The sequence below is a fragment of the Delphinapterus leucas genome, chromosome 3, assembly GCF_059928025.1.
Source record: "Delphinapterus leucas isolate spDelLeu-1000000601 "Yukka" chromosome 3, BTC_Dleu_Yukka2, whole genome shotgun sequence".
NCBI classification, from domain to species: Eukaryota; Metazoa; Chordata; class Mammalia; order Artiodactyla; family Monodontidae; genus Delphinapterus; species Delphinapterus leucas.
In genome coordinates, this window is record NC_143131.1 from 29,470,463 (window position 1) to 29,488,563 (window position 18,101).

Below are 18,101 nucleotides of genomic sequence, written 5' to 3' on the forward strand. Positions count from 1 at the left end.
TATCACCATCTCTCAGGGACCTGTCAGCTCTGGTGTTGTCAGAGTTGAGCCAACACATCTTTCCATTGCCCATGCACCACTGTCAGCAGCTGGCTGCCATCACATACTTGCAACCAGATCCCCTTCTTGGCAGAACACTGTGGCCTTTCCTAACAGAGCTGAAGGTCAATGCTGGAGCCATGTCCTTTAGCAATGATGGCTGAGCTGCCAGACCTGTTCATCTCTTCAGGCTGGCTTTGGATAGATTTAAAATCTCCCAGATTTTGCACAGCAAAGGAAACCATAAACAAGACCAAAAGACAACCCTCAGAATGGGAGAATATATTTGCAAATGAAGCAACTGACAATGGATTAATCTCCAAAATTTACAAGCAGCTCATGCAGTTCAATAACAAAAAAACAAACAACCCAATCCAAAAATGGGCAGAAGACCTAAATAGACATTTCTCCAAAGAAGATATACAGATTGCCAACAAACACATGAAAGAATGCTCAACATCACTAATCATTAGAGAAATGCAAATCAAAACTACAATGAGATATCATCTCACACCAGTCAGAATGGCCATCATCAAAAAATCTAGAAACAATAAATGCTGGAGAGGGTGTGGAGAAAAGGGAACCCTCTTGCACTGTTGGTAGAAATGTAAATTGATACAGCCACTATGGAGAACAGTATGGAGGTTCCTTAAAAAACTAAAAATAGAATTACCATACAACCCAGCAATCCCACTACTGGGCATATACACTGAGAAAACCATAATTCAAAAAAAGTCATGTACCAAAATGTTCATTGCAGCTCTATTTACAATAGCCAGGACATGGAAGCAACCTAAGTGTCCATCAACAGATGAATGGATAAAGAAGATGTGGCACATATATACAATGGAATATTACTCAGCCATAAAAGGAAACGAAATTGAGTTATTTGTAGTAAGGTGGATGGACCTAGAGTCTGTCATACAGAGTGAAGTACGTCAGAAAGAGAAAAACAAATACCATATTCTAACACATATATATGGAATCTAAGAAAGAAAAAAAAATGTCATGCAGAACCTAGGGGTAAGACGGGAATAAAGACACAGACCTACTAGAGAATGGACTTGAGGATATGGGGAGGGGGAAGGGTAAGCTGTGACAAAGTGATAGAGTGGCATGGACATATATACACTACCAAACATAAAATAGATAGCTAGTCGGAAGAAGCTGCATAGCACAGGGAGATCAGCTCCGTGGTTTGTGACCACCTAGAGGGGTGGGATAGGGAGGGCGGGAGGGAGGGAGATGCAAGAGGGAAGAGATACGGGAACATATGTATATGTATAACTGATTCACTTTGTTATAAAGTAGAAACTAACACACCATTGTAAAGCAATTATACTCCAATAAAGATGTTAAAAAAATGCCTCAGCCAGGGAGCTTATTTTCAGTAAAAAAAAAAAAAAAAAAAAATTTACCTCATTCACTGGGGACTAAAAATATTTTTACACTTCGGTAATAGACTATCCATTGCTCAAAACTGGTCACTATTAAAGTAAAAACAGCTGTCTTTAAAGACAAACAAGTGCAGTTACATAAACTAAGTATTAGTAACTAGTATACGTCAAAAGAAAGAACCCCCCAGGTTTAGGACTGTGGACATAAATAAGAGAACCTGAAAAAATAAAATGAAATATACTCTCCAAAGGCTGTCTGGTCTTGCCTTACAAAGCCCTAAGTTTATTCAGAACATGCCAAAAAAAAAAAAAAAAAAAAAGAGGAAATGAGGGACCATTTTGGAAATGTGAAACATCCCCAAATAACAACATAATCAAATCAAGTATAAGTGAAAGGGAGGGTTTAAGATCTCTCTGGAGAGTCAATCAGAAAGAGAATTTATAAAACAATTTAATCCATTAGTATATTATTTAATTAAATAATTTAATTTTTAACATCTTTATTGGAGTATAATTGCTTTACAATGGTGTGTTAGTTTCTGCTTTATAGCAAAGTGAATCAGCTATACATATACATATATCCCCATATCTCCTCCCTCCTGCAAATCCCTCCCACTGTCCCTATCTCACCTCTCTAGGTGGTCACAGAGCACCGAGCTGCTCTCCCTGTGCTATGCGGCTACTTCCCTCCAGCTATCCATTTTACATTTGGTAGTATATATAAGTCCACGCCACTCACTCACTTCATCCCAGCTTACACTTGTCCCTCTCTGTGTCCTCAAGTACACTCCCTAAGTCTGCGTCTTTATTCCTGTCCTGCCCCTAGGTTCTTCAGAACCATTTTTGCTTTCTTGTTTTTAGATTCCATATATATGTGTTAGCATACAGTATTTGTTTATCTCATTCTGATTTACTTCACTCTGTATGACAGACTCTAGGTCCATACACCTCACTACAAATAACTCAATTTCGTTTCTTTTTATGGCTGAGTAATATTCCATTGTATATATGTGCCACATCTTCTTTATCCATTCATCTGTTGATGGACACTTAGGTTGCTTCCATGTCCTGGCTATTGTAAATAGAGCTACAATGAATATTGTGGTACATGTCTCTTTTTGAATTATGCTTTTCTCAGGGTATATGCCCAGTAGTGGGATTGCTGGGTCATATGGCAGTTCTATTTTTAGATTTATAAGGAACCTCCATGCTGTTCTCCAAAGTGGCTGTATCAATTTACATTCCCACCAACAGTGCAAGAGGGTTCCCTTTTCTCCACACCCTCTCCAGCATTTACTGTTTGTAGATTTTCTGATGATGGCCATTCTGACTGGTATGGGGTGGTACCTCATTTTAGTTTTGATTTGCATTTGTCTAATGATTAGTGATGTTGAGCATTCTTTCATGTGTTTCTTGGCAATCTGTATATCTTCTTTGGAGAAATGTCTATTTAGGTCTTCTGCCCATTTTTGGATTGGGTTGTTTCTTTTTCTGATATTGAGCTGGATGAGATGCCTGTAAATTTTGGAGATTAATCCTTTGTCAGTTGCTTCATTTGCAAATATATTCTCCCATTCTGAGGGTTGTCTTTTGGTCTTGTTTATGGTTTCCTTTGCTGTGCAAAAACTTTTAAGTTTCATTAGGTCCCATTTGTTTATTTTTGTTTTTATTTCCATTTCTCTAGGAGGTGGGTCAAAAAGGATCTTGCTGTGATTTATGTCAGAGAGTGTTCTGCCTAAGTTTTCATCTAAGAGTTTTATAGTGTCTGGCCTTACATTGAGGTCTTTAATACATTTTGAGTTTATTTTTGTGTATGGTGTTAGGGAGTGTTCTAATTTCATTCTTTTACATGTAGCTATCCAGTTTTCCCAGCACCACTTATTGAAGAGGCTGTCTTTTCTCCATTGTACATTCTTGCCTCCTTTATCAAACATAAGGTGACCATATGTGTGTGGGTTTATCTCTGGGCTTTCGGTCCTGTTCCATTTATCTATATTTCTGTTTTTGAGCCAGTACCATACTGTCTTTATTACTGTAGCTTTGTAGTATAGTTTGAAGTGAGGGAGTCTGATTCCTCCTGCTCCGTTTTTCTTTCTCAAGATTGCTTTAGCTATTCAGGGTCTTTTGTGTCTCCATACAAATTGTGAAATTTTTGGTTCTAGTTCTGTGAAAAATGCCATTGGTAGTTTTATAGGGATTGCATTGACTCTGTAGATTGCTTTGGGTAGTACAGTCATTTTCACAGTGTTCATTCTTCCAAATCCAAGAACATGGTATATCTCTTCATCTCTTTGTATCATCTTTAATTTCTTTCATCAGTGTCTTATAATTTTCTGCATATAGGCCTTTTGTTTTCTTCATATAGGTCCTTTGTCTCCTTAGGTGGGTTTATTCTAAGGTATTTTATTTTTTTTGTTGCAGTAAATGGGAGGGTTTCCTTAATTTCTCTTTCAGATTTTTCATCATTAGTGTATAGGAATGCAAGAGGTTTCTGTGCATTAATTTTGTATCCCACAACGTTACCAAATTCATTGATTAGCTCTAGTAGTTGCTGGTAGAGTCTTTAGCATTCGCTATGTATAGTATGTCGTTTGCAAACACTGACAGCGTTACTTCTTCTTTTCCGATTTGGATTCCATTTATTTCTTATTCTTCACTGATTGCCATGGTTAAACTTCCAAAACTATGTTGAGTAACAGTGGTGAGAGTGGGCAACCTTGTCTTTTTACTGATCTAAGAGGAAATGGTTTCATTTTTTCCCCATTGAGAACGATGTTGGCTGTGGGTTTGTCATATATGACCTTTATTATGTTGAGGTAAGTTCCCTCTATGCTTACTTTCTGGAGGATTTTTAGCATAAATCAGTGTTGCATTTGGTCAAAAGCTTCTTCTGCATCTCTTGAGAAGATCATAGGTTTTTTAATCCTTCAGCTTGTTAGAGTGTATCACATTGATTGTTTCGCGTATATTGAAGAAGCCTTGGATTCCTGGGATAAAACCCACTTGATTCTCATGTATGATCCTTTAATGTGCTGTTGGATTCTGTCTGCTAGTAGTTTTTTTTTTTTTTTGGTGGTACATGGGCCTCCCACTGCTGTGGCCTCTCCTGTCGCGGAGCACATGCTCCGGACACGCACGCCCAGCGGCCACGGCCCACGGGCCCAGCGGCTCCGCAGCATGTGGGACCCTCCCAGACCGGGGCATGAACCCGTGTACCCTGCATCGGCAGGCGGACCCTCAACCACTGAGCCACCAGAGAAGCCCTGTCTGCTAGTATTTTGTTGAGGATTTTTGCATGTACGTTCATCAGTGATATTAACCTGTAGTTTTCTTTCTGTCTGACATCTGTGTCTGGTTTTGGTATAAGGGTGATGGTGGTCTCGTAGAGTGAGATTCAGAGTGTTCCTCCCTCTTCTGTATTTTGGAAGAGCTTGAGAAGGATAGGTGTTAGCTGTTCTCTAAATGTTTGATAGAATTCGCCTGTGAAGCCATCTGGTCCTGGGCTTTTGTTTGTTGGAAGATTTTTAATCACAGTCTCAATTTCAGTGCTTGTGATTGGTCTGTGTATATTTTCTATTTCTTCCTGGTTCAGTCTCACAATGTTGTGCTTTTCTAAGAATTTGTCCATTTCTTCCAGGTTGTCCATTTTATTGGCATAGAGTTGCTTGTAGTAATCTCTCATGATCCTTTGTATTTCTGCAGTGTCAGTTGTTACTTCTCCTTTTCCATTTCTAATTCTGTTGATTGGAGTCTTCTCCCTTTTTTTCTTGATGAGTCTGGCTAATGTTTATCCATTTTGTTTATCTTCTCAAAGGACCAGCTTTTAGTTTTATTGATCTTTGATACTGTTTCCTTCATTTTTTTCATTTATTTCTGATCTGATCTTTATGATTTCTTTCCTTCTGCTAACTTAGGGGTTTCTTGTTCTTATCTGTTTAACTGCTTTAGGTGTAAGATTAGATTGTTTATTTGAGATGTTTCTTACTTCTTGAGGTAGGATTGTATTGTTATAAACTTCTCTCTTAAACTGCTTTTGCTGCATCCCATAGGTTTTGGGTCATTTTTTTTGCACTGTCATTTGTTTCTAGGTATTTTTTTATTTCCTCTTTGATTTCTGCAGTGATATCTTGGTTATTAAGTAGTGTATTATTTAGCCTCCATGTGTTTTTTTTTTTGCCTGCGGTACGCGGGACTCTCACTGTTGTGGCCTCTCCCGTTGCGGAGCACAGGCTCTGGACACGCAGGCTCAGCTGCCATGGCTCATGGGCCCAGCTGCTCTGCGGCATGTGGGATCTTCCCTGACCGGGGCACGAACCCGTGTCCCCTGCATCGGCAGGTGGACTCTCAACCACTGCGCCACCAGGGAAGCCCTGTCCTCAATTCTTTTTTCTTTATTCTGCTCTGCAATAGTTATTTCCACTATTTTTTCTTCCTTGTCACTTATCCATTCTTCTGCCTCAGTTATTCTGCTCTTGATTCCTTCTAGAGAATTTTTAATTTCATTTATTGTGTTGTTCATCATTGTTTGCTCTTTAGTTTTTCTAGGTCCTTGTTAAAAGTTTCTTGTATTTTCTCCATTCTATTTCCAAGATTTTGGATCATCTTTACTATCATTACTCTGAATTCCTTTTCAGGTAGACTGCCTCTTGCCTCTTCATTTGTTAGGTCTGGTGGGTTTTTATCTTGCTCCTTCATCTTCTGTGTGTTTCTTTGTCTTCTAATTTTGCTTAACTTACTGTGTTTGGGGTCTCCTTTTCGCAGGCTGCAGGTTTGTACTTCCCGTTGTTTTTGGTGCCTGCCCCCAGTGGCTGAGCTTGGTTCAGTGGGTTGTGTAGGCTTCCTGGTGGAGGGGACTGCTGCCTGTGTTCCAGTGGATGAGCCTGGATCTTGTGTTTCTGGTGGTCAGTGCTGCATCCGGTAGTGTGTTTTGGGGTGTCTGTGACCTTATTATGATTTTAGGCAGCCTCTCTGCTAATGGGTGTGGTTGTGTTCCTGCCTTGCTAGTTGTTTGGCACGGGGTGTTCAGCGCTGTAGCTTGCTGTTCGTTGAGTGGTGCTGAGTCTTAGTGTTGAGATGGAGGTCTCTCGGCGAGCTTTCACTGTTTGATACTATGTGGAGCTGGGAGGTCTCTGGTGGACCAATGTCCTGAACTCGGCTCTCCCACCTCAGAGTCACAGGCCTGACACCCACTCGGTGTACCAAGACTGTGTCAGCCACACGGCTCAGAAGTAAAGGGAGAAAAAAAGAAAGAAGGAAACAAAATAAAATAAAGTTATTAAAAGAGAAAATAAAAATTATTAAAATTTTTTAAAAAATTAAAAACTAATTAAAAAAAAAGAAAGAAGGAAAGAAGAGAGCAACCAAACCAGAAAACAAATCCAACAATGATAACAAGTGCTAAAAATTATACTAAAAACACGGACAGACAGAACCCTAAGACAAATGGTAAAGGCGAAGCTACACAGACAAAATCACACAAAGAAGCATACACATACACACTCACAAATAGAGAAAAAGGAAAAAAATATATGTATCGTTGCTCCTAAAGTCCACCTCCTCAATTTGGGATGGCTCATTGTCTATTCAGGTATTCCGCAGATGCAGGGTACATCAAGCTGATTGTGGAGATTTAATCCTCTGCTCCTGAGGCTGCTGGGAGAGATTTCCCTTTCTCTTCTTAGTTCGCACAACTCCTGGGGCTCAGCTTTGGATTTGGCCCCGCCTCTGCGTGTAGCTCGTCTGAGGGTGTCTTTTCTTGGCTCAGACAGGACGGGGTTAAAGGAGCCGCTGATTAGGGGGCTCTAGCTCACTCAGGGCGGGGGAGGAAGGGGTATGGAATGCGGGGCGAGCCTGCGGCGGCAGAGGCCGGCGTGATGTTGCACCAGCCTGAAGCACGCCGTGCGTTCTCCCGGGGGAGTTGTCCCTGGATCACGGGACCCTGTCAGTGGCGGGCTGCACAGTCTCCCGGGAGGGGAGGTGTGAATAGTGACCTGGGCTTGCACACAGGCTTCTTGGTGGCTGCAGCAGCAGCCTTAGTGTCTCATGCCCATCTCTGGTGTCCATGCTGATAGCCACGGCTTGCACCCATCTCTGGAGCTTGTTTAGGCAGTGCTCTGAATCCCCTCTCCTCACGCACCCCGATACAATGGTCTATTGCCTCTTTGGCAGTTCTAGACCTTTTTCCGGATTCCCTCCCAGCTAGCTGTGGTGCACTAGCCCCCTTCAGGCTGTGTTCACGCAGCCAACCCCAGTCCTTTCCCTGGGGTCTGACCTCCGAAGCCGCAGCCTCAGCTCCCAGCCCCCACCCCCACCCCCCGCGGTGGGTGAGCAGACAATCCTCTCGGGCTGGTGAGTGCTGGCCGACGTGGATCCTCTGTGCAGGAATCTCTCTGCTTTGTCCTCTGCAGCCCTGTTGCTGCACTCTCCTACGTGGCTCCAAAGTTTCCCCCCCACCCACTCCCCCATCTCCACCAGAATGGGCTTCCTAGTGTGTGGAAACTTTTTCTCCTTCACAGCTCCCTCCAATAGTTGCAGGTCCTATCCCTATTCTCTTGTCTCTGTTTTTTCTTTTTTCTTTTGCCCTACCCAGGTACGTGGGGAGTTTCTTGCCTTTTGGGAAGTCTGAGGTCTTCTGCCAGCGTTCAGTACGTGTTCTGTAGGAGTTGTTCCACACGTAGATGTATTTCTGATGTATTTGTGGGGAGGAAGGTGATCTCCACATCTCACTCCTCCACCATCTTGAAGGTCTCTCTAGTATTTTATTTTAAATTATCAATTTCATTCATTGGTAACATTTGGAATGACAAGGAATTCCCCTGATTTGAGATCTAATCCCACACACTTTCTTTCCATTCCTCATCTTCTGATAGAAATGTACTGATGCATTTCTCACAATTAAGGCCAGATGTGGAGGAGGCAGCTGGGGGCAGAATGAAGACCAAGAAAAACTGAATAATCAACCAAGTGGATAATGAGTCCCAGCATGCTTAAACATTGATAGAACTTTGGCGACACATTTTCCTCAGCTTCATGACTGAAGGATTGGTGAATAACTCAGGGATCTTCACACTTCATCCAAGGCACCATGAAAGGCTTCTGAGAGGCTCTAAATCCTCAGTGGTGAGCTCTTGTTTTCTGCAGGTATCAATAGTTTACTCCTGCACAACTACATTTTCATGTAAGGTATGGAATTTTGCCAGCCTATAAAAATTAATTATATTGCGAATCTCCAAGTGGGGAATTTGGTACTCTTGTTTCCCAAGCTTTCTTGACTTTGAGACTCGTTTTCAGAGCTCCTGTTAATACCTAAACTTCCATGGCACATTACTTGTGGACCACAGCTTTAAGGAAGAGAAGCTCAGGAAGGAATTTAGACTAAATGACTGCCAAAGCCTCTTTAGATTATAAGAATCTCTCATTCTAAAATTACCTGCATGAAAATAAAGAAAAAAATGTCTTGTACAGGAGCTACAGAGTGAGAAAAGAAACTCAGGTTGCTTTAAGTAGCTTATGCCTTCTTTCTAGGTCTTAATGAAGGTTTACATATTGATGGACCAGAAAGACCTATTACATAAGTAGAGCCACTGAGGCAGTGGGAGAGACCAGAGAGTGGTCACTTGGAGAATGGAGCTCTCTTCCATCTGTGGGGATATGGGTGATGGACCAGCATGGGGCCATCTTACAATTTACCTAGGGCTGGTCCTGAGCCTCAGCAGGACCTTCCAAGGAAAAGGCCACTCTGAAACTCCGTATCTACCTCCCTACACTTTCTGGCAGTACTTTTTAAAGATTACTGAGCTCTCCAAACATAGTATGTGCTCAATAAATATGGTGCAAACTACTTAACAGGCTTTTCTTAATGGTAAGATGGACCTACAGGCAAGCATTGACACAGAAGGAAAAATGAATCAGTGCTCTCCAACAGATCTAGGACACTCTAAGGTGGTGGGCAATCTAAGGTGGGTACCCTCACAATGCCCTTTCTCCATCTGTCCCTTCTCTGTTGTTTGTGTCAGGTCCTTAAAACTACCATATCAAGCCTAAGGCAACTTGTGCCTGACTTTATGATGACTGTGTCAGACTGCCAGTTACCACAATATTTTTTCCTCCTCGTTGATATTTTGCTGGGCACACAGCCTCCTAGAATAAAGACTAAATGTCCCAGCCTCCCTTGTGGCTAAATCCTGACCAATGAGACACAAGGGGAAGTGCTACATGTAACTTACAGAACTTAAAGGGAAGGCATGGATACCTCTTTTATTCTTCCTCCTTCCTGGTCTGAATCTGGATGGTCTGGACAAGGAAGTAGAAGCCAGATGTCAAAGAAGATAGAAAAACAAGATAGAAGACGGACAATACGAGTCTGAGTTCCTGAAGACTGTGGAGGACTACACCAGCCTTGGACATTTTATCTCCAAATTTCATTGATGTGAGTGATAAAAGTCCATTTTCAACTAGAATAAAAGAGGGCTATTTTGTCTGTTTTATTCACTCCTTTATCCCCAGCACCTAGAATAGTTCTTTGCAGTCAGTAACAACAATAGTTTAAATAAGTAAATCTTATATGGGGTTTTCTGTTACACATAAACATATCCTGAATGATATGATGACTTAACCACCCCCTCCATGTTTGTAAGCACTATCTCTTCTCACCCATGACCCTCAGAAGGTGGGCTGCTTTCATCACAAAGTGGTAGCATTTGATCCAATCCCTCAGCTCAGCAAGTTGATTAAATGTAAATAAACAGTGGGCTCTCTTTTAGTACCTCCACTCTGTCACTAGCAGGAATAAGCCTGATCTGCCCAACAGCTTCCAGAAACAGTATGTTCATAAACGTTACATGCCTACTCTCGTTCTGGAGAAAACAATCCCATGAGTCCTGTGTATGGTTGTCTTAAGAGATCTGAAGGTACCAAGGTTTTGTGGAAAGGGGAAGAAAACACTATGCATGGTTGGGAACCTCGATTCACATGCACTTTAAAATGCAGCAAGAAAATTCTGGGTGATGCCTACTGGATTGTTCATTTATTAACACTCTATGCAGCAGCATCAAAGGCTCAGCGCATCTGTTACTAAGAAACCTAATAGTCAGCTATTTTTGCTGCTGCTGCCTCCCAGATCACACATGACTGCTTGATATTTCACCCACTTGATGCCAGGGCTTAAATAGCTCTAAGCTCTTCCTGCACCCCCAGAGTCCCTGAGTAAAAAAAAATGGTTAACTTGGTGAGACAGCAAGAGTCAACCTGCAAGTCATGAGGAGAGAAATCTCTGAGCCCTCTAATCAGAGAAATAGATCACAGAAACCTTGAGAAACCATCTGCCTCATTTCTAAGCAGACAGCAACAGAACAATTCCAGCCTGATGAGATAATTATTATATTTATATCTGGTCATATTTACATAAGTATGGGTGTATAACATATGTACATATGGACATATTTGCAGTTCTTTCCCTCTACTTAACAACAAACGTGCACACATATCAAAACTGGGCAAGTTTTGTTTCCTAAAGGAAACACTATTCTGGAGTCAGGTGCCCTCCTCACTCTAAGGGACAAGGGAACTCACAAAATAACAAGGTGCACCCCTGTTCCATTTTGAAATTTCTCAGAAGTTCATTAGAGCAAGTGAGACTGTGGGTAATTTTTCTTTTATCCACTCTACTGTATTTCCTATATTACTTTTTAAGTTAGAAAAATGAACTTTAAAAATAAGGCGAAGGGTGCACATTCAAGACGGTGGAGGAGTAAGATGTGGAAATCACCTTCCTCCCGACAAATACATCAAAAATACATCTACATGTGGAAAAACTCCTACAGAACACCTACTGAACACTGGCAGAAGACCTCAGACTTCCCAAAAGGCAAGAAAATCCCCACATACCTGAAATCGTGAGGGAAACCTACACACAGAGGTGGGGGCCAAAACTAAAGCTGAGCCCCAGGAGCTGTGCAAACAAAGAGGAGAAAGGGAAATTTCTCTGGTAAGTCTCAGAATCAGTGGATTAAATCCCCACAATCAACTTGAGCTGTGTGGCTGTCAGGGTCTTGGTGCTCTGGCCTGGTGTCAGGCCTCTGCCTCTGAGGTAGAGGGCCAAGTTCAGGACACTGGACCAGCAGAGACTTCCCGGCCTCAAGTAATATCAATCGGCAAGAACTCTCGCAGAGATCTCCATCTGAATGCTAAGACCCAGTTCCAGCCAATGGCCAGCAAGCTTCAGTGCTGGACACCCAATGCTAAACAACTAGCAAGACAGGAACACAACCCCACCCATTAGCAGAGAGGCTGCCTAAAACCATACTAAGGTCACAGACAGCCCAAAACACACCACCGGATGCAGCCCTGCCCACCAAAAAGACAAAGTCTAGCCCCACCCACCAGAAAACAGGCATCAGTCCCCTCTACCAGGAAACCTACACAAGCCGCTGAAGCAACGCTACCCACTGGGGGCAGACACCAAAAACAACGGGAACTATGAACGTGCAGCCTATGAAAAGGAGACCAAAACACAGTAAGTTAAACAAAATGGGAAGACAGAGAAATATGCAGCAGAAGAAGGAGCAACATAAAAACCCACCAAGCAAAACAAATGAAGAGGAAATAGTCTACCTGAAAAATAATTGAGAGTAATGATAGTAAAGATGATCCAAAATCTTGGAAAGAGAATGGAGAAAATACAAGAAACATTTAACAAGGACCTAGAAGAAGTAAAGAGCAAACAAACACTGATGAAAAACACAATAAATGAAATTAAAAATTCTCTAGAAGGAATCAAGAGCACAATAACTGAGGCAGAAGAATGGATAAGTGACCTGGAAGATAAAATAGTGGAAATAACTGCTGCAGAGCAGAATACAGAAAAAAGAACGAAAAGAATTGAGGACAGTCTCAGAAACCTCTGTGACAACATTAAATGTACCAACATTCGAATCATAGGGGTCCCAGAAGAAGAATAGAAAAAGAAAGGGTCTGACAAAATATTTGAAGAGATTATAGTTGAAAAATTCCCTACGATGGGAAAGGAAATAGTCAATCAAGTCCAGAGACACAGAGAGTCCCATTAAGGATAAAACCAAGGAGAAACACACTAATACACATATTAATCAAACTATCAAAAATTAAACAGAAAGAAAAAAGATTAAAAGCAGCAAGGGAAAAGCAACAAATAGCATACAAGGGAATCCCCACAAGGTTAAGAGCTGATCATTCAGCAGAAACTCTGCAAGCCAGAAGGGAGTGGCAGGACATATTTAAAGTGATGAAAGGGAAAAACCTACAACCAGGACTACTCTACACAGTAAGGATCTCATTCAGATTCGAGGGAGAAATCAAAACCCTTCCAAACAAGCAAGAGTTAAGAGAATTCAGCACCACCAAACCAGCTTTACAACAAATGCTAAAGGAACTTCTCTAGGCAGGACACGAGAGAAGGAAAAGACCTACAATAACAAACACAAAACAATTAAGAAAATGATCATAGGAACATACATATAGATAACTACCTTAAATGTAAATGGATTAAATACTCCAACCAAATGACACAAACTGGCTAAATGGATACAAAAACAAGACCTGTATATATGCTGTCTACCAGAGACTCACTTCAGACCTAGGGACATGTACAGACTGAAAGTGAGGGCATGGAAAAAGATATTCCATGCAAGTGGAAATCAAAAGAAAGTTGGAGTAGCAATTCCCATGTCAGACAAAACAGAGTTTAAAATAAAGACTATTACAAGAGACAAAGAAGGACACTACATAATGATCAAGGGATCAATCCAAGAAGAAGATATAAAAATTATAAATATTTACATACCCAACATAGGAGCACGTCAATACATAAGGCAAATGCTAACAGCCATAAAAGGGAAATCGACAGTAACACAATCATAGTAGGAATTTAACACCCCACTTTCACAAATGGACAGATCATACAACATGAAAATAAATAAGGAAACACAAGCTTTAAATGACACATTAAACAAGACGGACTTAATTGATACTTAGAGGACATTTGATCCAAAAACAACAGAATACACTTTCTTCTCTAGTGCTCATGCAATGTTCTCCAGGATAGATCATATCTTGGGTCACAAATCAAGCCTTGGTAAATTTAAGAAAACTGAAATCATAGCAAGTATCTTTTCTGACCACAACACTATGAAAGTAGATATCAATTACAGGAAAAATATCTGTGAAAAATACAAAAACATGGAGGCCAAACAATACACTACTAAATAACCAAGAGATCACTGAAGAAATCAAAGAGGAAATCAAAAAATACCTAGAAACAAATGACAATGAAAACACGATGACTAAAACCTACTGGATGCAGCAAAAGGAGTTCTAACAGAGAAGTTTAGAGCAATACAATCCTACCCAAGAAACAAGAAAAATGTCAAATAAACAACCTAACCTTACACCTAAAGCAATCAGAGAAGGAAAACAAAAAAACGCCAAAGTTAGCAGAAGTAAGAAATCATAAAGATCAGATCAAAAATAAATGAAAAAGAAATGAAGGAAACAACAGCAAAGATTAATAAAACTAAAAGCTGTTTCTTTGAGAAGATAAACAAAAATGAAAAAAACACTAGCCAGACTCATCAAGAAAAAGAGGGAGAAGACTCAAATGAACAGAATTCGAAATGCAAAAGAAGAAGTAACAACTGACATGGCAGAAATACAAAGAATCATAAGGGATTACTACAAGCAACTATATGCCAATAAAAATGGAACCTGGAAGAAATGGACAAGTTCTTAGAATTACACAACCTTCCAAGACTGAACCAGGAAGAAATATAAAAATAAACAAACCAATCACAAGCACTGAAATTGAATCTGTGATTAGAAATCTTCCAACAAACAAAAGGCCAGGACCAGATGGATTCACAGGTGAATTCTATCAAACATTTAGAGAAGAGCTAACACCTATCCTTATCAAACTCTTCCAAAATATAGCAGACGGAGGAAGACTCCCATACTCATTCTACAAGGCCACCATCAACCTGATACCAAAACCAGAAAAAGATATCACAAAAAAAGAAAACTACACACCAATATCACTGATGAACATAGATGCAAAAATCCTCAACAAAATCCTAACAAAGAGAATCCAACAGCATATTAAAAGATCATACACGATGATCAAGTAGGGTTTATCCCAGAATGCAAGGATTCTTCAATATACGCAAATCAATCAATGTGATACACCATATTAATAAACTGAAAGATAAAAACCATATAATCATCTCAATAGATGCAGAAAAAAACTTTTGACAAAATTCAACACCCGTTTATGATAAAAACTCTCCAGAAAGTAGGCATAGAGGGAACTTACCTCAACATAATAAAGGCCATATGTGACAAACCCATAGCCAACATCATTCTCAATAGTGAAAACCTAAAAACATTTCCTCTAAAATCAGGAACAAGACCAGGATTCCCATTCCTACCACTATTATTCAACAGTTTTGGAATTTTTAGCAATATCAATCAGAGAAGAAAAAGAAATAAAAGGAATCCAAACTGGAAAAGAAAAAGTAAAGCTGTCACTTTTTGTAGATGACATGATACTATACCTAGAGAATCCTAAAGATGCTACCAGAAAACTACTACAACTAATCAATGAATTTGGTAAAGTTGCAGGATACAAAATCAATGCACAGAAATCTATTGCATTCCTATACACTAATGATGAAAAATCTGAAAGAGAAATTAAGGAAACACTCCCATTTACCATTGCAACAAAAAGAATAAAATTCCTAGGAATAAACACACCTAAGGAGACAACAGACCTGTATCCAAAAAACTGTAAGACACTGATGAAAGAAATTAAAGATGATACAAATAGATGGAGAGATATATCATGTCCTTGGATTGGAAGAATCAACACTGTGAAAATGACTACATTACCCAACGCAATCTAAAGATTCAATGCAATCCCTACCAAACTACCAATGACATTTTTCACAGAATTAGGGCAAAAAATTTCACAATTTGCACAGAAACAAAAAGACCCAGAATAGCCAAAGCAATCTTGAGAAAGAAAAATGGAGCTGGAGGAATCGGGCTCCTGGATTTCAGACTATACTACAAAGCTACAATAAACAAGACAGTATGGTACTGGCACAAAAACAGAAATATAGATCAATGGAACAGGGTAGAAAGCCCAGTGATAAACTCATGCACATAAGGTCAGCTTATCTTTGATAAAGGAGGCAAGAATATGCAATGTAGAAAAGACAGCCACTTCAATAAGCGGTTCTGGGAAAAACTGGACAGCTAAGTGTAAAAGAATGAAATTAGAGCACTCCCTAACACCATACACACAAAAATACTCAAAATGGATTAAAGATCTAAATGTAAGGCTAGACACTATCAAACTCTTAGATGAAAACATAGGAAGAACACTCTTTGACATAAATCACAGCAGGATCCTTTTTGACCCACCTCCTAGAGAAATGGAAATAAAAACAGAAATAAACAAATTGGACCTTATGAAACTTAAAAGCTTTTGCATAGCAAAGGAAACCATAAACAAGATAAAAGAGAACCTGCAGAATGGGAGAAAATATTTGCAAACAAAGCAACTGACAAAGGATTAATCTCCAAAATATACAAGCAGCTCATGCAGCTCAATATCAAAAAACCAAAGAGCCCAATCCAAAAATGCGCAGAAGACCTAAACATACATTTCTCAAAAGAAGATAAAGATTGCCAACAAACATATGAAAGGATGCTCAACATCACTAATCAGTAGAGAAATGCAAATCAAAACTACAATGAGGGGCACAAGCCTCTTAGATAGCCACATCCACCAGATGGCAGAGAGCAGAAGGAAGAAGAACTACAGTCCTGCAGTGTGTGGAACAAAAACCACATTCACAGAAAGATAGACAAGATGAAACGTCAGAGGGCTATGTACAAGATTAAGGAACAAGATAAAACCCCAGAAAAACAACTAAATGAGGGGAGATAGGAAACCTTCCAGACAAAGAATTCAGAATAATGATAGTGAAGATGATCCAGGACCTCAGAAAAAGAATGGATGCAAAGATCGGGAAGGTGCAAGAAATGTTTAACAAAGACCTAGAAGAATTAAAGAACAAACAAACAGAGATGAACAATGCAATAACTGAAATGAGAAATACGCTAGAAGTAATCAATAGCAGAATAACTGAGGCAGAAGAATGGGTAACTGACCTGGAAGACAGAATGGTGGAATTCACTGCTGTGGAACAGAATAAAGAAAAAAGAATGAAAAGAAATGAAGACAGCCTAAGAGAGCTATGGGACAACATTAAATGCAACAAAATTCATATTACAGGGGTCCCAGAAAAAGGACCCGAGAAAACATTTGATGAGATTACAGTCAAAAACTTCCCTACCATGGGAAGAAAACTGCCACCCAAGTCCAGGCAGCACACAGAGCCCCAGGCTGGATAAACCCAAGGAGAAATTATGCTGAGGCACATCGTAATCAAACTGACAAAAATTAAAGACAAAGAAAAAGTATTGAAAGAAACAAGGGAAAAGCGACAAATAACTTAGAAGGAACTCCCATAAGGTTAACAGCTGATTTCTCAGCAGATACTCTACAAGCCAGAAGGGAGTGGCATGATACATATAAAGTGATGAAAGGGAATAACCTACAACAAAGATTACTCTACCCAGTAAGGATCTCATTCAGATTCGATGGAGAAATAAAAAGCTTAACAGACAAGCAAAAGCTAAGAGAATTCAGCACCACCAAACCAGCTCTACAACAAATGCTAAAGTAACTTCTCTAAGTGGGAAACACAAGAGAAGAAAAGGACCTACAAAAACAAATGCATAACAATTAAGAAAATGGGAATAGGAACATATGTATCGATAATTACCTTAAACGAGAATGGATTAAATGATCCAGCCAAAAGACACAGGCTTGCTGAATTGATACAAAATGAAGACCCATATATATGCTATGTACAAGAGACCCACTTCAGACCCATGGACACATACAGACAGAAAGTGAGGGGATGGAAAAAGACATTCCATGCAAATGGAAATCGAAAAAAACTGGAGCAGCAATACTCATATCAGATAAAACAGACTTTAAAATAAAGAATGTTACAAGACATGAGGAAGGACACTGTATAATGATCAAGGGATCAATCCAAGAAGAAGATATAACGATTATAAACATATATAACCCAACATAGGAGCACCTCAATACATAAGGCAACTGCTAACAGCTATAAAACAGGAAATCAACAGTAACACAATAACAGTGGGGGATTTTAACACCTCAATTACACCAATGGACACATCATCCAAACAGAAAATTAATAAGGAAACACAAGTTTTAAATGACACAATAGACCAGATAGATTTAATTGATATTTATAGGACATTCCATCCAAAAACAGCAGATTACACTTTCTTCTCAAGTGCACATGGAACATTCTCCAGGAGAGATCACATCTTGCATCACAAATCAATCCTCAGTAAATTTAAGAAAACTGAAATCATATCAAGCATCTTTTCTGACCACAACGCTATGAGATTAGACATCAATTACAGAGGAAAAAACGTAAAAAACACAAACACATGGAGGCTAAACAATACGTTACTAAATAACCAAGAGGTCACTGAAGAAATCAAAGAGGAAATAAAAAATACCTA